This window comes from Cavia porcellus, unplaced genomic scaffold (assembly GCF_034190915.1).
Source record: "Cavia porcellus strain 051 isolate PalLab524CR breed Dunkin Hartley unplaced genomic scaffold, mCavPor4.1 scaffold_8, whole genome shotgun sequence".
Lineage (NCBI taxonomy): Eukaryota > Metazoa > Chordata > Mammalia > Rodentia > Caviidae > Cavia > Cavia porcellus.
In genome coordinates, this window is record NW_026947491.1 from 15,398,666 (window position 1) to 15,418,986 (window position 20,321).

The window sequence follows — 20,321 nt, forward strand, 5'->3', positions numbered from 1 at the left end:
TCATGGTCCAGACTCACTCTGCTTGAGTCCTTCCTGGTACCTGTCATCGAGGACTGGAGTGGGGAGACCTGTGTCCTTCTGCCTAGAAAGTCTCACGTCCAAGAATAAAAGACAGGGCACGACTCAGGTGGGATGTTGCAAGTTCCTCTTTGGAAAAACCCTGTTCCCAGTAGCTCTTCTTACCTGGGCCTCAGCCTGTGTCTCCACACTCTTCTGTTCCATACCTATCCTGCCCCAGGGGCTGTGGCAGGCTTCGGAGCTTTTCCTTCATCGTTGCTTAACATTTTAGGTATTCAGTTTTCTTCCCAAAAGGCCTTTTCCTTTTATCCTTCCTTCCTACCTTCCTATCTTTTTCTCTCTCTCTCTTCTTCTCTCCGCTTCCTTTCTTCCTTTCTTCTTTTCTCCCTCCCTCCTTCCTTTCTTTCCTTTGTCTCTGTCTCTGTCTCTCTCTGTGTCTCTCTCTCTCTGTCTCTCTCCCTCTCTGTCTCTCTCTCTGTCTCTCTCTGTCTCTCTCTGTCTCTCACTCTGCCTCCTTTTCTCTCTCTCTTTCTTCCTTTTGCAGGTCTGGGGATTGAATCAAGAACCTTTATCACTGAGTGTGGTGGTACACACCTGTAATCCTAGCACTCAGGAGGCTGAGGCAGGAAGATCATTGCAAATTTGAGACCAGCCTGGGCTACAAAGTGAGCCCAAGGCCAGCCTCAACTGCATTGTGACACCCTGTCTCAAAAAGACAAAAAGAAAAGAAACTTTGAGTTGAATCCTCAGCTCTTTTGATTTTTATTTATTTTTTACTTTGAGATGGGATCTCCCTAAGTCTGGGCTTGAATTTTCACTTTTTTCCTCCTGCCTTGGTTTCCCAGAGTGTTGGGATTATAGCCATGTGCCCTAGCGCCAAAATAAGGCCACGTGTACTTTTAAGCTTTTATTTTCAGGGTTAAGTGCAAGCACAGGGAAAGGAAATATGCAGGGATCATTAGGCCTGTAGCCGTGGGTCCCCCGAGGCTTTATCTCTTGTCAAGGCTGTTACTGGGGTGTGGTAAAATCTTCTGAAGGTGTAGATGCCGGGGATCTGGTTCTCACTGGGTTGAGCCTTTAAAAGAGATGATGGGATCGTAGCCTCTCTTCTTTTCCTTTTATTTTTTCCATGTTAGCCACGTGGTGAGCAGTGTGGCTCCTACACCACACCACACCGTGCTCTCTGTTGTGAGGTACCACAGCCCACACCCCAAAGCAACATGGGACTGAGATCTTGAAACCGTGAGCCATCACAAACCACCTTCCTTCTTTATAAGTTGATTTTCTCAGGGGTTTTGTGACAGTACCACAAAGCTGACTAACACAGGAAATTGCAATGATCCTACAAATATTTAACCTTCTGCAGTCAGACTCTAAACCCAGACTCCCAAATCTAAGCTCAGCTCCACCCCACCAGCCCATAGTGCACTTCCAGAGGTGAGAAGCTCTGACCTGAATACAGTGAGGTGAACCCAACTGCCGTGTCACCCTCTGACCCTCGAGAACACACCAATGGGATTCCAGCTTGCAGGGAACTGGCCATCTTGCCCCTAACTTATGAGTGATGCCAATGTAGTAGGAGCAGGGACTGTTCTTTGAAATAACTTTCAAGGATTTGTTCCAGTTGTACTTGCCAATGCTGGATTTGGGCACCTATATCACTTCCCTGCCTGGGAGCATGTTCTGTGCATCCCTCTGCCCCTCTGACAGCCCCTGCCATGTAGAATGCTAGACTAGAAATACAGCAGGAAACCCTGAGGTTTCTCTAAGGCCCAAATGAATGGTCCAAAATCAGATCGACACAGATGCTGATGCAGCTGTTACCCTGAAACACACTGAGTCCTTACCTGGTGGTCATTCACTGGGCACCTGGGGCCATTGATAGTGCTGGACTTCATTCAAAGGCAGACTTTTGCTTTTGTGTTAAAACAAAAGTTGTTAGTGTAATTCTGAGATGGTTGCGTTTTGATGGTTCACCCAAACATGCTAAATATCACATGCAAGCGTTACTTTGTTCAGCATTGTTGAGTCACTTCTCACGGGGCCAGCAGGGGATCAAATGAATGAATAAAGGGGCCACAGGTTAGCTCCCAGGGACTGTAGCAGACAGATGCCACTCACCCAGCCCAGGTGCAGGGAGGGGATGCTCCTCCTCCCCTACCACCCATCTTCTCCTCTTTTTTTCCTCTATGCCCCTTTCTTCTCTTTCCCCTGCCCCTTGCCCATCTTTGTGGCCTCTAATTTCTGCATGGGACAGAGCTGACCCCTTTTTAGCCCACAACGGGGCCCAGACTAGTTGCACAGGACAGTCAACATTGACAGAAGTGACACACAGCAGCGGGAGATCTGGGTCTGGGTCTTTCTGAACAAAGGATCTTGAATGTCAGCACATGACCCAGGACAGCTTCCTGCCTAGCCAGCAGCCCAGATGACTGTCTATTTGTCACTGATATCACTGATGAACAGTGGTGGCAGTGAGGCTGGTGGCCCTAGCTGGGGCCACCAAGCAGAGGGTTGCAACTCCCAGCAAGACATGGGTGAGAAAGAGTGCCAGCTCCGGTGGAAACTGCAAAGCTCCATCCGAGATCAGCTGCCTGAGTCTGATAGTCCATGCAAACCCATCTTTAGGAGGGCTTTTTCTTCCTCCAGTGTCCACTTCACAAGAGCAAAGGAAATCTGCCCCAAAGAACTGCATCAGAGCAGGCTGGGGTCTCCAGAGTCAGTGGCAGCAGAAGCAGCAGCCAGGGACAGGAGAGTGAATTTTGTTAAGTGAGAAGTGATGTGGCAGGTTTGGATGAGCTTGTGATCCTGGCACTTGGAGAAGCTGAGATCCAACCCAGCCTGGGCAAACTTGGTGATTTGGTGTGAACTTGTATCAAAATAAAAAGTAGAAAAGAGTAAAGGGCTGGTGATTAGCTCATTGCAAAGGTTCTAGGGTCAATCCTCAGTGTTATATATACATACATATATATATGTATATATATATACATATATATACATCTCTATATAGATGTATATATAAATATATATATACATATATATACACATCTATATATAGATGTATATATATATATATATAGAGAGAGAGAGAGAGAGGAAAAGTAGGAAAGAAGGGAAAGAAAGAGAAGGGAAGGGGAGGGGAAGGGAGGGGAGGGGAGGGGAGAAGGGAGGGGGGAGGGAAGGTAAGGGAAGGGGAGGGGAGGGGAGAAGGGAAGGGGAGGGGAGGGGAGAAGGGAAGGGGAGGGGAGGGGAGAAGGGAAGGGGAGGGGAGGGGAGAAGGGAAGGGAAGGGGAGGGAAGGGAAGGGGAGGGGAGGGGAGGGGAGGGGAGGGGAGAAGGGAAGGGAAGGGAAGGGAAGGGAAGGGAAGGGAAGGGAAGGGAAGGGAAGGGAAGGAAAGGGAAGAGAGAAAAATAAAAAGAAACCCAAGGCCTGTGATCACCTTGGATCCAGTGAAGAACCAAGCTAGCAATATCGGTTGTCTTAGTTCTGCTCAGGTTTGGGTCATATGTACCGCAGAACACCTGTATGGTGATGTGGAAGACACAGCTGCCACTGCATGTCTCCAAGAGCACACACAGAGCCTATGTCAAGGGTCCCAGCCAGCATCCAGCCAGTGTGGGCAGTTGCACCCTAGACATGTGAGAGACACAACAAGTATGGCCCATGTACACAGGAGCACCTGAGCTGTGTGGCAGGGCTTTGGCTGTGGTCAGGCTGACTTGGTGGAGAGACTCATAAGCAAATCCAGCCAGCCGTGAAGAAGAAGGCTGCATACTGCCTCCAGTTCTATCCTGGGATCCCCCACCCTCCAGCCGTCCTCTGGGGAACAGAACAAAGCAAATTCCTCTCTCACTTTATTCTTTTCTCATAGGGAAACAAGTGATTTTTTCCTTTGTCACCCTTTTTAGATATGTCAAAGGCATTTTCTAAACAAACAAACAAAAAACACCAAACCTCCCATATGAGTGACATAAACTGGGCCAAGTAGCTGTGAGCATTGCTTTCCATGATGGACACACACAGAAGAACCCACTGGTCCCTGGTCCTCATTAGGGACACTGTAATATCACCCTGCCTTTGACAGGTGCCCAACTGACAAAGACATACAAGAATGAGGATTTTGGCCAACACACAGAGATATCAGACAGGCTTGAGATTTGAGGTGTCAGTGACAGTTCCCTGAAAGGCCTCAGGGTACTGACCATCGACAAAATTTGATGTCCAAAAGGAGATCTGAGCTAGATGCCACAAGATCCTGAAGGCCATTTACCCGGTTCTTGCGGAGTGGGGGGTGGTGTTTGCGCCCATCCAGCAGAGAAACGCAGAGTGCACACCTGTGTTTTTGAGCTGCTGTGCGGACAGGGGCAGGAAGGGGTAGGCGGGAAGGGAGTTTTTCCATTTCCTGCAGCAGCCCAAGTAAAAGCTCATTTTTATTCCTTACAAGTAATGCTGTTTATTTTTGCCTGTTTTCTGAAGTATTATAAAGACTTTGATAGAAGCAAAAAGCAAAATAGCAAACGCCTGAGATTCCCTCTCAACTGCATTCAGTTGCATCTCATTGCCATGTTTGCCGTGGATGTTTTGTGTGGCAATCAATGAATATCACTCAGCTAATGGGGCCCTTGTGTATTGCATCAGGAATTCTCTCCCTTGATTAAAATCACTATTAAGCGTTTGATATTTTTACTCATAGGCAAGTGTTTGAAGTGGTTACTGTTCTTTATGAAATTTTGAAAATATTTTATCAGGTTTGAAAATTTTATAAATGATACCATGCTGCACATATATTTTCATCCGCTGCGTTTTAGTTTTGTGCACATGGTGTGTTTGAGAGACTTTTCCTGTTGATTTTGTAGAGTGCAAGTTTGTTAATTTAAACTGTTGGTGAGGATTTGTGTACAATATTTTCATTCATCTATTGAAGGATGTCGCTTATTTTGGGGATGGGAAATTAACAAGGAAAAAGTGTAACAGTGCAGAAGTTGGTATCAAAATCAGTGAAGCAGAAGATTAAAATTATATGTAATAGTGCATGTAAGAAACCAAAGCCTTAGGTAATTCTAGCCTTTGAGGGTCCTCTCCCCCATCCTGTGATCTGGTGCTTAATTTTTTATCTACAAATCTCTACCAAGCTGTTTCCCTAAACTCTCATGGAGATGGCAAAATAGTGTTTTTTCCCTGAGGAATTTCGCGACATTGTTATTAAGTTTTTGATTCTGTGGGATCGAGCTCAGGAAGAGCAAACCTGCTCCTCTGGTGAATTTTATGACTTAACTTCCTCAACTCTACCCCAGTGCATTCCACAGTTCTTTCTGTCTAAGTTACTTTTCAGGGCTACCCTTGAACATCAGTGTCTGTTTCTGCACTTGGTAGCTAACAAAAGGTGCAAACTGTGCTGTGTGTGAGTCAGTCTGTTACCTTCCAGTCCTCTGTCTCTGGCTTTGTTGAGTGTAGACCCCTTCAGAAGGGTCGCACTAACATGTCTTTGCTCTGTGGCCTGTTCAGGTGACCCCTCCATAGAGTGAAAGGAAGGAACTAAGAAACGCGTGCCTTTAAACTTCTTTCTTTCTTTCCTTCTTTGTCCTATCTTTCTTTCCCCCCCTCTCTTCCCTCCCCTTCCCCTCCTCTTCTTCCTGCAGTTATAGGTCGCAGGGCCTCCACACTGATCACAGCCCCAACATTTTTTATATTTTGTTCCAAGATGAGATCATGCTGGGTCACTAAGTTGCCCAACCTACACTCTAATTTGTGATCCTCCTGCCTCAGTCTTCTGAAGTACCGAGACTACTCGTGTGTGTCAACACGCCCTGCCACAGTCTTTCTTTAGCTTCCCAGGAGTATTTGATAGAGCAAAGCACATTCTTTAAAATTCTTATTTAAAAAGCACTAATGCGAGGGCCTAAGTTTCTATTTGTAGATTAAAGATCATCCTGTGGCAGCCAAACCAGTGTACAGAGCTGGGAGCTGTAGCCTAGGGCTCCCCGCTGGATCCTAGGCAGGCAGCCAGCTGAGACACAAGTGACCCCGAGCTCAGTCGCAGGTCCTACTACAAAGTGGCCTTTGCAGGCTGCCCCAGTGAAAGGCGCCTGACACAAACCAGATGTCTGGACATACGGGCGACTTCCGGGGCAGACACCCACCCATGGATTCTCAATTAGGAAAATCTACCATGACAGCCAGGGGGAGGGTCCCGAGGGCAAGGACAGTATTTTGGCTTGTGATTATTTTGCTGAGTTTGGGGAACAATGAGCCCACTAACAGAGGGGAGATCCATAATCTGGTCAAATTTTACTGGATTTGTCAGAAGAAAGAAATCTTCAGGGCTAAAAATCATAGATTCTCAGATATGATCCAGATGAGGGAAAGCATAATTCTTATGGATTCAGGAAGAGTTCAGAAGCCAGCTGAAGGTGAAAATGATCACTATCAACAGGAAAAGAGTCTTCTCACAGCTTCAGCAATTCTGGTGTGGCTTGTACCCAGAAGGTTTTAGAGTTTGCAGCTGCAGATGACAATCCCTTTTCTTTTCTTTCTTCTCTTGTCTTTTTTTTTTTTCTTTTCCCCTTCTCAAACGGAATTGGAACAATGAGACAAGTGATTGCAGTGAGGCAGGAGACAAAAACTGTTTTCATTGGCTTACTTGCTCACAGACGCCTGGGAAACCCAAGCCTCCAAGTCGCAAACAATAGATCTTTTAACCTAACACACTGCCCCACACTGGCTGGGAACCACAATGCCCCCAAATTGCCATGGCCCAACATAGGAGGAATCTTGCAATAACAAAGCTTAGCAGAGGTTTCTGTGCTCCAGTGACAAAGAGGAGTCCTGTGGAAAAGTGTTTGCCACAAGCTGGGTCACACCCTTCTCCATGCTGGAGCTGGAGCAGGATTTGAAATTCCAGGCGTGCATCCTCAGGCAGTACTGTCTTAGCAGGAGAGCGTTAGAAATACTGAGTTGAGGGCACACTAGGGCAGATGTGTGGAATCTCTCTGGACTAGGGAACATTCCCTAGGAAACAAGGAAATACACTTTAGTATTATTTCACTCTTCACCTATCTCTTCCATTAAATTGCTTTTCAAATAAAACAAGCATAACGTTCTTGAAGCCCTGTATTCTTCAGTGTTGCTTAGGAAGTCTATTTAGTAAGATGCAAAGAACTTTTGCAGCCAGATAACGGAGTTGAATAGCCATCCATCCTCTCCACGCATCAACTGGGGGTAGAAATGCTGTTCTAGGTTCCAGGGGTATACGCTGAATATCTTCACCTGTAATGCTTGGGACCAGAAGGAGATTCCTAATCAGAACATACTAAACCTGAAACTACTGAGTGTTATGTCAGTGCTCAAAAATTTTCGGATTTTATACCACTTTGGATCTAGAATTTCAGCACTATGGATTCTTAGCCTGTATAGAAATACAGTGTGCTATTTCATTACTACTTGTTAGAGAGGCCATTTATGTTAACATTCCTATACTTGAGTGAATTTGATAAGTAAGAACCCTAATAATAATATAACATTATTGAGCTGATTGATCAGCAATTTTCCCAGACATGGTAGCAGCTGAACAGAAACAAGAAAGTAGAGACTTACTAGATAGACAAAGGGGACGGAAGTTCTAGTTGGTAGTTGCATGAAAACAGAATGGCAAGAGATAAGAGGAATAACTCTTTCTTACTCACCCTTTGAAATGAGCTAGGTGCTAGTGGGGTGTATTCGCAAGGCCTATTCAAATGACTCACTGCAGCAACCTATGACACCAGTACTCTTATCACTGCATGTGAAGTGGCAGAGGCTTGGTGCATTAAATGACTTGCTGAAGTCACGCTAATGAAAAAAGTGGTGGGGATGAAGTTGGGGTTTCTTTGCCACTACAAAAACTGAGCCCCTAATCCTAGTAGATGTGACCTGGAGGTGTGGAATAAGGGTACAAAGAGGGGTTGCATTAGACAGTGCCTGCTCGACTGCCGCACACAGTGGGACTCAGCAGAGCTCTAGGCAGGTGGTGAGCAGCCAGCCTGTAGAGTATTTTCAGAGGTGCTTCTGCCACAGCACTTTGGTTTGCTTGCTGTGCATCTGGGTTTGGTGAGGAGCACTTTGGAGGGAGGAAACTGGCCGTCCTGATAGGGAGCAATGAGGGCTGCACAGAAGCCACTGCCCAGGTAAGTGTGTTCAGGATGGATTTATAGACACTTCAGACTTACGTGACGTGGGAAGTGTTGGAACATTCAGGCATGCGGGTGGTGAGATTTGGTGAGTGGGTGTCACCCCTAACCTAGATCCTGCAAGCAACTAACACCTTCCACTGATATCTGTCAGCATCTTGAGCCCATTGCTGACTTGTGACACTCGGCTGAAGGTCACAGAATAAAGCTGACCTCAGCTTATGGAAGCCTCCACCAAGGTTGGAGTGGGGATTGGCAAACCAAAGCAACATTATACAGCTGGGCTGGGCCCATGCTCTGTGTTGAGCTGGTGGCCTCCTTGAGCCCCACACTGAGGGGACAGAGGAGAAATGTCACACTGGGCTGGATCATGCTGGTCAGGCAGAGATGGAGAAGGGCTGCGAATCTGAGCATCAGAGGACACACGAGCCAACACCAAGCTGGTCCTGTGCCCACCCCACCCAGTCAGCAGTGGTGGAGTCTGACTTCCATAGAGGACAGATTTCATGTAGAGGGCAGAAATCCTGGCAGGAGGCCCTAGGAAACATTTCATGTTTCCTTGTTTCTCTCTGTATTTTTTCTGTGTTTACTCAGCTTCTTTAGACATTTAGGATTACACGCAGGTGGGGAATGATATTTAATTCCCAGGTCCCACCTCAAGGATCCCCAGTCAGGGTAGATGGGTGCAGTTTAGTGGTCCCACTCATTAGCAAGAACCAAAGTCTGAAAACCAGCCTTGCAGATTCCCTGCAGCTGGACTTGTGAAACTCCAAGAGTGCCAGCAGAGGACCGATGTCCAGAGAACTCTGTGTTACAAAGGTAAACAAAGTCATACTTTCAATTATGTAGTCAGCAGGTGCCATGATATGAGTTTAAAAAATCCTTTCAGTTATTCAATCAGAGCCTTTAAATTCTTTGGATGCCTTTCGTGCGCCCCTGATTTTTGTCTCGCTTCTGCCTCCCTTCTCTCTCGAACTTTCACACTTTTTCTCTCCCTTCTTTCTCGCCACATGCTCCACTCTTGGTCTTGGTTCTTGGCCTCAGCTTCCCCGCATTCCCTGGATGTCCACCCCTCGTGTCCAACTCTTCCCCATCCTCTTTCCCCACACTGGCCTGCTCCTGCAACAATTGTCTTACATGGTGATTTCTCCGTTGACCCATCTATTGCTTTCTATTTATTATGGTACTATGTCAAATGCCCTTTTGCTCCTGTGAAGATACCTATATGCTTATTCTCTTTATTCTTCTAAGTGGCAAACTATATTGACAGAGGGAAAAGCACCCTGCATTTCCTTGATAAAGGAAATCACACATACACAAGCACACACACACACACACAGCACGTGCATTGTTTGATATCTTTTTAGGTGTGTGAGAACTCTCTATGGAGCATATTGGTCTACTTTTTGTCGTTCCTCCTTGCCTTGGTCTAGTTATCATAGAATAATTCTGGCTACATAAAATTAGCTGGGAAGTGTTTCTTCCTCCTCTATGGACTGAAATAATTTTGTAGCCTAACAATTATTTCCTCGTTCCAGCCAGAAATGTGGGTGGATACAGCTGGGGATTTCCTGAGTGATTCTGCCTTTCTGGGGTTTTCTTCCCTTGTCATCTCTTTCTTTTTCTTTCTCTTTCTCTCTCTGTCTCTAATTCTACCAAGATCTGCAGTAGAAGCTGTGAGAACGGTAACTGTAATGCATACATCACTCTGCTGGCTATGAGCTTCCTTTCCAAAATCGGGTGCTTCTCTTACCTTTTTGATTTCCAGATAATTGCTTTTTTGCTTTTCTTTTCTTTCTTTTTTTTTTTTTTTTGGCACCACCTCCAGCATTTGTATTTGTCATTTAAAGGAAATCTGATAGTGTGTATTTGGTAATTATCAAAGGAAGATCTATATCTCTCTTTGCCCTCATTTTTGGAGTTTTTTTATTGTTAAAAGGAGAATACTAGCTTGATTTTAGTTTTCTGTTAGGTTTTTTCTTTCATTTGTCTTTTTCGCAGTCTGAGCCCATTGCACACTGCCTTGCATTGCTTTAGATGAGAAATCTGTTGTCATTCTTAACTGCATCCTTCTCTGTAGAATATGCTTTTCTTCTCTGGCTCAAATTATTCGGCAGCAACTGGATAATGATGTACTTTCATGTGCTTTTTTGTGTTTATCTTGCTTAGGCTTTTCTTTTAAAGCTTCTAGGCTTTGTAGTTTTAAAAACAACTCTGATTTTGGGGTTGATTGCTGACAGCATTTAGGTTCCACCCTTCCCTCTTCCCCCGGCTCACATCTGAGAAGGCTGATAGGAGACCTGGAGTTGCCTTGGTGATCTTCATTGCTTTACCCTTAACCCAGTGAGAGCCCGAGGTAAGCTCGTCTCTCTGTGCTCTCAAGTCACCCCCAGACCAATGGGGGACGCCTGCTCTGCTTTCCCCAGAAAACCTATGATGTGAATAACAAAGCTCTCTGTATCCACATGTTCTCTGGATGTCATGATTTCTCATCATTTGGACAAAATTTTGAGTTAGGATCTATCTTTATATCTTTAGGTGACTATAATTTTTTAACTGTCACGGAACTTCAAAAATGTATATGCATCACTTTCTATTTTCTTACTCATTATTTCTCAAAATATTTTAGTCTCCCACTTTGTACACAAAATATCTGCACAGGATACCATTTAATGTCATCCCACGAGGTACTCAGCTTGTCTTTTCCATTACTTAGGCATCTTTTTTGATCTGACCTCAACTTGTGCAATGTCTTTGTCTGGTTTCAAATTCTTTGATCTTTTCTTCAATTTTATTTCAGCAGAAGTTAAGATAATTCAGTAAATTTTTCATTTCAGATGATTTCAGTATTAGAAATTCATATGACTCTTTTGTAGAACTTCAATTATTTACATAATTGTGTTTATGTTACCATGTAAGTCTTTGAAAATGTTTATAGTAACATGTTTACAGTATTGGTTACCTAGTTCTGGAATCTGTTTTGGATTTTTTGGGGGGAACCAGGAATCAAATTCATGACCTCATGCTTGTCAGGCAGGTGCTGTGCCACTGAGCTATGTCCCAGGCTCTATTGTATCAGAGCTTTCTACTTCTTTGTAAGCTAGTGATTTATATTTGAAGCCTAGTGATGATTCCATCAAATTATTGAATATTGTGTTATGCTTTATTGCTTTCTTTAAAGGCTATCTAACTTTGTGTTAGAAAACAATTAGCTATTTTTAGATTGCCTTAGTTGTTTTGAACTTGGTTTTAAATTTTGTTAGGGGAACAGCAAAAACCATCTCTACTAAAGTGCTAATTTAACCCACTGTATAAAATACAATTATTCTGGGGCCTCTGTTCTAGAGACTATGGGCATCCTTTAAGGTCTTTTTACTCTGACTGGCCATCTGAACTTGTATGAGCTTAGAGAATCAATCAGTACATAGCCTATTCTTTCTTGGTCTATTTTTATAAGTGTTTATTTTTATCAAACAAACTTGAATGCTAGCAATAGACTCAAGGGAATACACACATGTATTTGAAACCTCTTTGAATATTTGCTTTCACCTGGCATTCTGATTTTCAAATCTTCACCTAACTGGCACAAACTATTCTGCCTGTATTCTTATCTGAAAAATTTTGCCATCTTCTGCTTGAGCTCTTCATTTCTATAAGAAGATTAATAAAATGTCTCTAGAAAGGAAATTAGTATGATTGTAGGGCTCAACTACTTTTTTTCTCACGGATCATAATTACAATCTTTCTATTGACAAATATGTTTCTTTTGTCTATTTTCTACTTCTTTTAGTGGAAACATAAAACTAATACCAACTCTTCCTTTTGCATTGAAAATGCCTTTTAAATTTTTACTTTAATACTTTTCTAAAATTTTTTTAGGCAAATAGAGATTGATTAAACTTATATTTTAACCATATTTGACCCTACTAGTGTAAATAATCTCGCTTACATGGCACTAAAGTAAGTGGAAACCTTAAAGATAACCAAGTTAACAGTGCTCTGGCAGGAATCAGTCATGGCCTAGTTTTCTATCTGGCCTTTGAAAAGTTTATTTACCTGTTATAAAGTAATCATAAAAAACATTCCTATTTTACAAATATTAAAATGCAAAGTTTTTTAATTGAAGAACTTAGATTATTATAAGGAAAAGGAAGAGATTTTTATAAGAGAAGGGTAGAGAAGAAAGCATGCCAATAAGACACAGTTATATTCATAACCCTAAAAATCTCATGAAATGGTGAATACTACAGTGATGTGTTTTCTTATATTATTTTTCTTTCTTTTCATTTTTAACTGAATTTATTATTTGCAAAAAAATGTCTTTTTAAAAAATGGTGCTAGAGCCACTATATATTTACAAGAGAAGAACAAAAATTATACAACAAAAATATAATCTTGGTTTCTATTGTATACAAACATTAGTTGAAATTAGTTAATATAATCAAGGACTGCATTCAGTCTCACTACTTTAATAACAATTTCTGGATGAATTCTATTAAATTATTTAGATTTTTGTTTGGAAATAAATGGGCTTGTCATAGTACAGAGAGATAATAAGCAACAAAGAGTCCAATAGAATACGTTGGTTTAGCCAATAGAGTAGAAAGCAGTTATGTAAGTGAGAACGGCTGGTCTGTGTGTATTGAAAGCTGGGTGATGAGAAATCAGGATTCCTGTCCAGAATGCATTCGGAGCATTGTCAGAGTCAACCAAATGGATGATGGAGTGCAGAGGCATTTCAGGTGCTGTAAACATCACAGGCAAGGGTATAAAGACATAGCATTGAAGAAGCCAAGTTGTACCCTCCCGTGTACAAGTGACAGTCACAAGTCACAAGGTTGGGTGAGAACCAAGAAGCCAAGCTGAGGTGCCCAACCCCTCCCTCACCTCAAGCATCCAGCTGATTCAGAGGAACACAGGCTGAGATAATAGCAACTGAAATAAAGACACTAATTAGTGTGTGTATTATTTGATTAACCTAAAGCCAGGAGTCTGAGCATCTATTCAGAGGATAACAATATACAATACGGTAACTACTGAGAATTTCTTACTGTTTGCTTTTGAAATTCAATATTGTTCTCATTGTTTTGCTTTGTTCCTTTTTATTGCTTTATTTGCTTTTTAAGAAAAGACATAGAACTTCCCAGTGACTTGATAGTTCTGAAGTTTAGTAAGCGCTTATCCAATTGATTGTTGAAATCTGAATATGGCTGAGCACTGTGGTCAACTACTAACTAATAGGATTTTTGCTATACATGGAAATTGAATTTATTTCCCAGGTTTCCTGCAGCCTCTGACTATCTCAAGGATTCCATAAGAAATTTTGGGGACTGATGGTAATTTCCCCAAATCTTTTATCACATTTTCCTTGGGGAACAGTAAAAGATCTTTTGTATTGTTACATACTGATACACAGGAAAATTTCTACTTTCTTGCTTTCTATTGCTCATAGATAATTATGCCAGTGATTGAAAGCCTTAGACACTTGATCCTATTTCTGACTTCACTCTGTTAGTCATTTCAGTGTCTTGCCATGGGATCTCACTTTGCATTTTCAGCAATCAAAAACAATTTTTTAAAAAAAGCAGATGAGGCCTCTCCTATCATCCTAGTGTGATTAATGGGAAAAGAAATGCTGAAGCAGAGAGCTAAGCTAGCAAGTGTCTGTGCCAATGAAACAGAAGCTGGCCTGCCCCCAGCCATGCCAGCCAGACCTGGCCAGCACACAGCCCACTGGAGTGGCACATTCCATCTAAGCCGGTCCCGAGGTCGCACCTCAAGGTCATGTGCCAGGCTTGGAAAAGTTCTGATCCATAACTCCACGTCCTGCTCTCCGAGCCTCCACTCTCCCCAGCAGAGTGGCTCCCGAGGAGAGCTGCGGGGAAGTCCTGGCAAGGAGAACATCCATCCACGTCAAGGCTCTGGCCTGGCATTGGAGCCACTGAAGCAGACCATCTGTCTCCGTCTGCAGTCCCCGCGGTCTTCAGGGATCAGAGCAATGGCCAGTTTCCTTCCGATCCCATCGCCTGTGTGCCCTGGAAGAAAATCAGCGTGCTGTTCCCAACAGACAGGTCCTGATGCTGGGCTTTAGTACAGCTTATTTCCAAAGTTACCTTCTGTATCTTCTAAATTTTTATGAGAATAGAGTGCTGCACAGACTTCAGGCTAGGAACAGAATAACCCACGCTGCTGCTTTCATTTTATCGTTTACCAAATGGTTACTGTTCGTGGTTTGATATTTTGACTCCATTAGACATCTCAAGAATCATTGTACTCATGATTTTATTTTAAAAACCTACAAGAAAGTCTGATGAGATTCTGGGGGAATTTAAAGCAATGTGCACTGATTTTAAAATTTGTGATTTCTTTGGGGATACTTTTACACATGTGATGCCGCTTTTGCTACATTAAAACATACTCTTTCAGCTTTGACCATCTGATCTTTTATTCATTTTGGTTTTTTTAATTAGTACACTTTTGTAGGACATAATGATCACATTCATCATGAGAAACTGATACATGCGCATATCACACCTTAACTCACTTAATTCACAGCTTAATTTTTAAATTCATTTCTCCTTCCTTCCCTCTCCATCCATTTCTTGGAACCCTTCTTTTACACTTTTTGTACATATCTGTAGTATATAATGGTCACATTTCTCAAAAGAATTTGGGACACATACACAACACATCACAATTCTTTTTTTTCATTTTAAAAATGAACAACAAAATAAAAATGATTATACAGAATTTCAAAACAAAATAATTGGAAATTAACCCTAATTAATGTGTTGCATATTGTTACCTTCAAAGTAGTTGTATGGACTACAAGATTTAGGCATCAAAAAAACCATCAAACAATTAAACAATGAAAGCACAATGCTCTTTTTAAAATCTCACTTCCCTCCTCTCGGTTCCCCTCCCTCTGTCTCTTGGATCCCAAGCTATTCTAAGTGAATAATCAGCGGTGTGCCCTCGTGTTTGCAGCTGATCCTCCTCAGGTATCCAGGTTCCACAAGCAAAATACTGATGCACTGGCGGCCACTGTCTCCCTTTGCTATGTATGGGTGGACAGTGGTCTTGGCCGGGACTCATGACACCCACCACACATAGGTTTGGGTTGATCTGTGCTTTGGGCCTTGGTGGCAGGAACAGAGATCTGTCATCCAAGGGTAGAGCTTAACACCCAGAATCCACCCCATAGAATTACAAGGGAGAATTATGTAGTTCGGTTTCTTTCCTATTGTTTCTTCTTTGAGTCTATTTTCGCCATCTGCTAGGAAAAAATGAGATGAGTGAATCATTCCAACAAATATCTGCACACCTCTTTCTCTGTCCACCACTGTCTGCTATATATAGCACCCCAAGTCTCTGTCAGGACCAGTGTCAAAGTGCAGTGACAACAGAGCATTCTGTTCCTGGCTCTGTCACAAACACAGGAGATAACAAGTGAGTGGCACAGACAAGAGCCTGCCTTCTGCGGGAAAGAACAGGTGAAGGGGACAGATAATTGGAGCGATCATTCCACAGTGTTTCTGAACTATGCTGTAGCAACCCATGAGCTGATAAGGGAAAAGATGGGTAACACTAAGGGCTTTGGGGGTTCAGAGATGGCTCCTTCATCTGGGTGTGCTCCCTTTTCTGGATTCTGAGTCTCTGTTGCAGGCTGATTGCTTGCCATTGAACCCTTTAGTGTAAGGACTGAATGCAAAGACTCCTTTGTTCCAGTAGTCTGGGATTTATTTGTTATTCATTTATTCTTAATTTCCCTGTACTCTTACAAATGACGTTTGTCTTTCATCATTTTATTTTCTCTTTTCTTATTTTTCTCTGTGACTCATTACTTTCTTTTTAATTTTTTTCAATACATTTGCAGTTTTAAAATTTTTTTCTACCATCTGTCAAATTCAAATTCATAGACTTTGTTTTAAAATAGTGTGTATAGCATATATAATATATAAATACACATATATACACATATAGAGGGATATATATATATATATATATATATATATAGTGTGTGTGTGTGTGTGTGTGTGTGTGTAGTATTTATTGTGGTGGTGGTGGTGGAACTGAGGACCCAGGTGAGGACTTGGGGCATTGTTACTGGGCTACATTCCCAGCCCTTTTCTACCCTTATATTTTCTTTTAGGCAGAGTCTGCTAGATTACTAAACTACCCAGGCTGTGACTGAACCCATGTCCAAAATACTATTTCTTTGCCAAAGCCATTTAGAAAAGTAAATCCAGCCCAGAATGTTTCCCTAAAATCCACTTTGCGAGTCCACACTCAGAAATAGTGTGAGCAGAATGACCCTTGACCTCACTCTTTGTGTCCTTCCAAGTCATCTTCTCATCTGAAGAGGAATGTGTCCATGCATCCAGTCTCCAGGGCTGAGATTCCACAGATGCCACCTTCCTCCTTGGCCCCAGATAACTCAACTGTCACTTCCTGTGAGTTTCCTTCCGAACCTCGCCAGTATCCCCACACTGGCCTCATCCCCGTCATCAGTGTCATTGCCAACAGTGGCAGCTTTTGCGGGTCTTGTCAAACCCAGGGCTGACCTCTTTCCATAAATTTTCCATATGGAACCCAGATCAATTAAAAGTACAAAATGGAGTATTCAATAATTTTTTTTTACGAAAAGTAATGTTTGCATTAAACTAAGAGTGTTTAACCTTCTTGGTACAGGAGAAAGAGAACCCTAATTACAGGGTCTCTTCCACAAATACTACTTAGTCCTTCCACTTTGGGGTATACAGGACACTTTTTAAGAACTTCATCCCAGAAGTGCCTTGTGTGGCACACTGGCTGATAAATCGGACTGCATACTTTTTATGTCTGTTTAGCACGGTTTCAAAGAGCGAACATTCTGCATGTAATGCCCTTATACCACCATATTTCCTGAATATGGGTCACACATTGAAGCTTAACTTCATCACCATCTGCCACCTCTGTGCATCCGTTTGTTACCCTAAGCTTCTCCATCATGGCCCCATGGTTTCCTCCAAATTAAAGACTGCAATTATCTCCTCTGATTCCCATTCACTCACTGCTGATTGAGCACCTACTGCAGAGGGCACACTGTGCTTGATATATGTATGGGAACCCACACAGAGCTCAGTAAAGTTCACTCGCTGCCTTTGAGGAATTGGGAATGCAGTGGGGAGGTAGCACGCAAGGCTCATATGCAGGCTGTTTGCAAAGTTGAAATGGAGGTCAGAGGAGAGCGTGGTATTTCCTCGGTGAGAAGCAGCAGATGAGCACTGTGACAATCAGTGCTCACAAACTCTACAGCCACTAATGTCTTCAGTCTGTAAGTGACCTTACAAGCATCCCCTGCCCAAGAATTTACCTAAGATACTTCATCTTATGACAGTACCATCTTTTCAAGTAAACCATAAAAATAACTCCTCAATCCAACTTGGAATTCCTCCCTTCATGGATCCAGCTTCCTGATTTTATAGAGAAATCAAGCTCCAAAGAGTCAATCAAGTTCAGCAAGCCTCAATGATACCAGGGAGAGGTTAAATCTTCCTACGACTTCCAAATCTTCACAAAAAATATTGTGCAAGTACAGTGATTTAATATATATGAAAGTGTAGAGTAAACTGTGAAGAACCGAATCAACTGTGTGAAGAGTCCAGGATTCAACAAGATTATAATGCACAGAAACAATTCTTCAAGGCTGAAGGAACCAAAAATAAACAGAGGAGGAAAGTCCCCTCCCTATCATAAAGACAAAGACATCTTGATCTTGTATTTTTGTCATTTTTGATCTATTTTTTTCCTTTTTTAAGGTAAGTTTTCTTTTAATGTTATGCCAGCCATTTCCCCCATTGAAAAATGGGAAAATGGTAATTTTTATTTGAGGGTAAAAAAATAAATGTACAGGAGGGTCTCATTTCGTGAGTTACCAACTGTGGCATGGATATTTGTGACAGAATGCATGTAGAATTTACATATGCAGACAGAGGCATGTGGAGGGGACACTAGCCAGGTCAAGCTGAGGTCAAGGGTAAGGGTAAGACACACGCTGAGACATTGCTCCTAGACAGTGTTCCCAAGCAGGCTTGTTCATGGGCAACACCACACTGATAAATGTTTTTTGTATCTTATCTCAATACTCAAGAGCTTGAAAACAGGTGAATTTTACTTTGACACACATACTTGCTTTCTCTTCCTGTACAGTGTAGAAGTTTGAGTTAGCGACTCATGAAGTGTGTATCAATGAGACGCAGATTCTGGGAGGTACCCACAGTTAAGTCATTCACTCCTCGGTACTTTGATATCTTCAAACACAGTTTCAGTAGCAGGCAGACACCCACGGTTATGCCATGGGTGGATTAACCAGTGCTCCCGTCAAGTATTCATATGGCACAGACTCCAGGAAAGCTAGATAAATCTCTTAGATAAAATTATTTTTCAAAGAAATGTTCTTTAATAATAGTTTAAGACATCACATCGCAATGATGCTTGCATACCCATGGTTACAGCAGCACAGTTCAAGCTAGTTAAATCATAGAAGCAGCCTACTTGTCCATTAACAGGGGAATGAATAAAAAATATGGTGTTAATCACAGTGAAATTCTAGTCGGCTACAAAGAAGAATACATTGAGTCATTGGTAGGAAAATGGATGCACCGTGAGACCATAATGCTAAATAAAATAAATCAGACACACAGTTTAAATTTCACATGATTTCTCTTATGTGGGGAAACCAAAGTATAAATAATTGGAAGGCAAAATAGACAGATAATAGGAAATAGGGAGATGGGAGTTTTGTAAAGGGAGGGGGACCAGGAGATAGAGGAAAGGGGAGGAAGAGGAGGGGAAGAGGACAGAACAAGAATTAAAAAGGTTAGGTGCTTGCACCAACTCCCCACGATGAATGCAGTCGTTATGTCCTGCAAACACATAGTAATAAAAGTAAAAAAATAATTAGCACCAGCTACATTCCAGTGGAGAATCATTAACTATAGCTGTGTAACCACATCCCCGCTGTCTCCTCTGCGTTTGTAGAAGTGGTTTGACTCCTGTCACATACAACCCACCCACATCCGGGTCACTCCACTTCCCACCCCTCCAAGCTGCAAGGCACCCTCAGGAGTTCCCTCCCCGAGGTTCGCTTGAAGCCATCTCACAGACTTCCTACTCCAAATTGGAGTGAGAACAATCAAACCTGGGTTGTCGCTATTGTTGTTTTGCTTTCACAAAATAGTTGCACTTGGATTTCAATCCTACTCGCTATGATTACATGACATGATTATGCACTGAGTCAATCATAACTATTTTATTAAACAATAAAGGTAATAATGATAAAAGTGAGTATTTGTGGAATTTTACAGGGATTTTATCAGTCTTTGGATTCATTATCTCATTCATTTGATCACAAACTCCATGATTGATTGACTACATCTCTATTTTACCAATGTGTAACCAACTCCCCCCACCAGGCCAGTGGCTTGTGTTGCACCCAGCACAGCTCTTGAAACTCTCGAGGGGGAACTGTGGAAGATGAAGAGACAAAGACAAGAGTCAAGATACAGAAAGCTGAGGTCAGGTGGACACCGTTTCTGATGGGAGAAAGGGTCACCCAACAACTGTACTGCATTTACTTAGACAATCAGCGGAAGAGGCTTCTCACGGAGAACTTGAAAGGGAGGGTAAGATCAGGAACATTTAATATGCAACAAAACATCATGCTTTGGTGGTTACCCGGGGAACAAGTGCTCCCAACAGGCCAGCTCTTGGCTAAGTGAATTAATGGAATATTTCCCACATTGGAGAAGAGATATCACGAATAAACAGGAAGCAACTCCATGCAGAGATGTTAAAAGGCATTCCCATGCATCTGGTAAATGTAGATAGTGGGCCCCTGTTCAGTCATACACCAGCTTTTGGGAAGGAATCAGTGGGGCCTCAGAGCAAACCCAGCACTTGGGAGGATTTCCTTCTGATTATTCCTATAGTTCATCGGGTCGTCCTGGTGTGAGAGAAAGATAGCCGCAAACTTGCACACCTGTGAGACTTGAATACACTGCCAGCATCCGGAGACACTGACGGGCCTCAGGCTGTCTGGGCAGCAGCTCACCATGACAGAAATTCCCACATCAGCCTACCTGGGTTCACACCGCA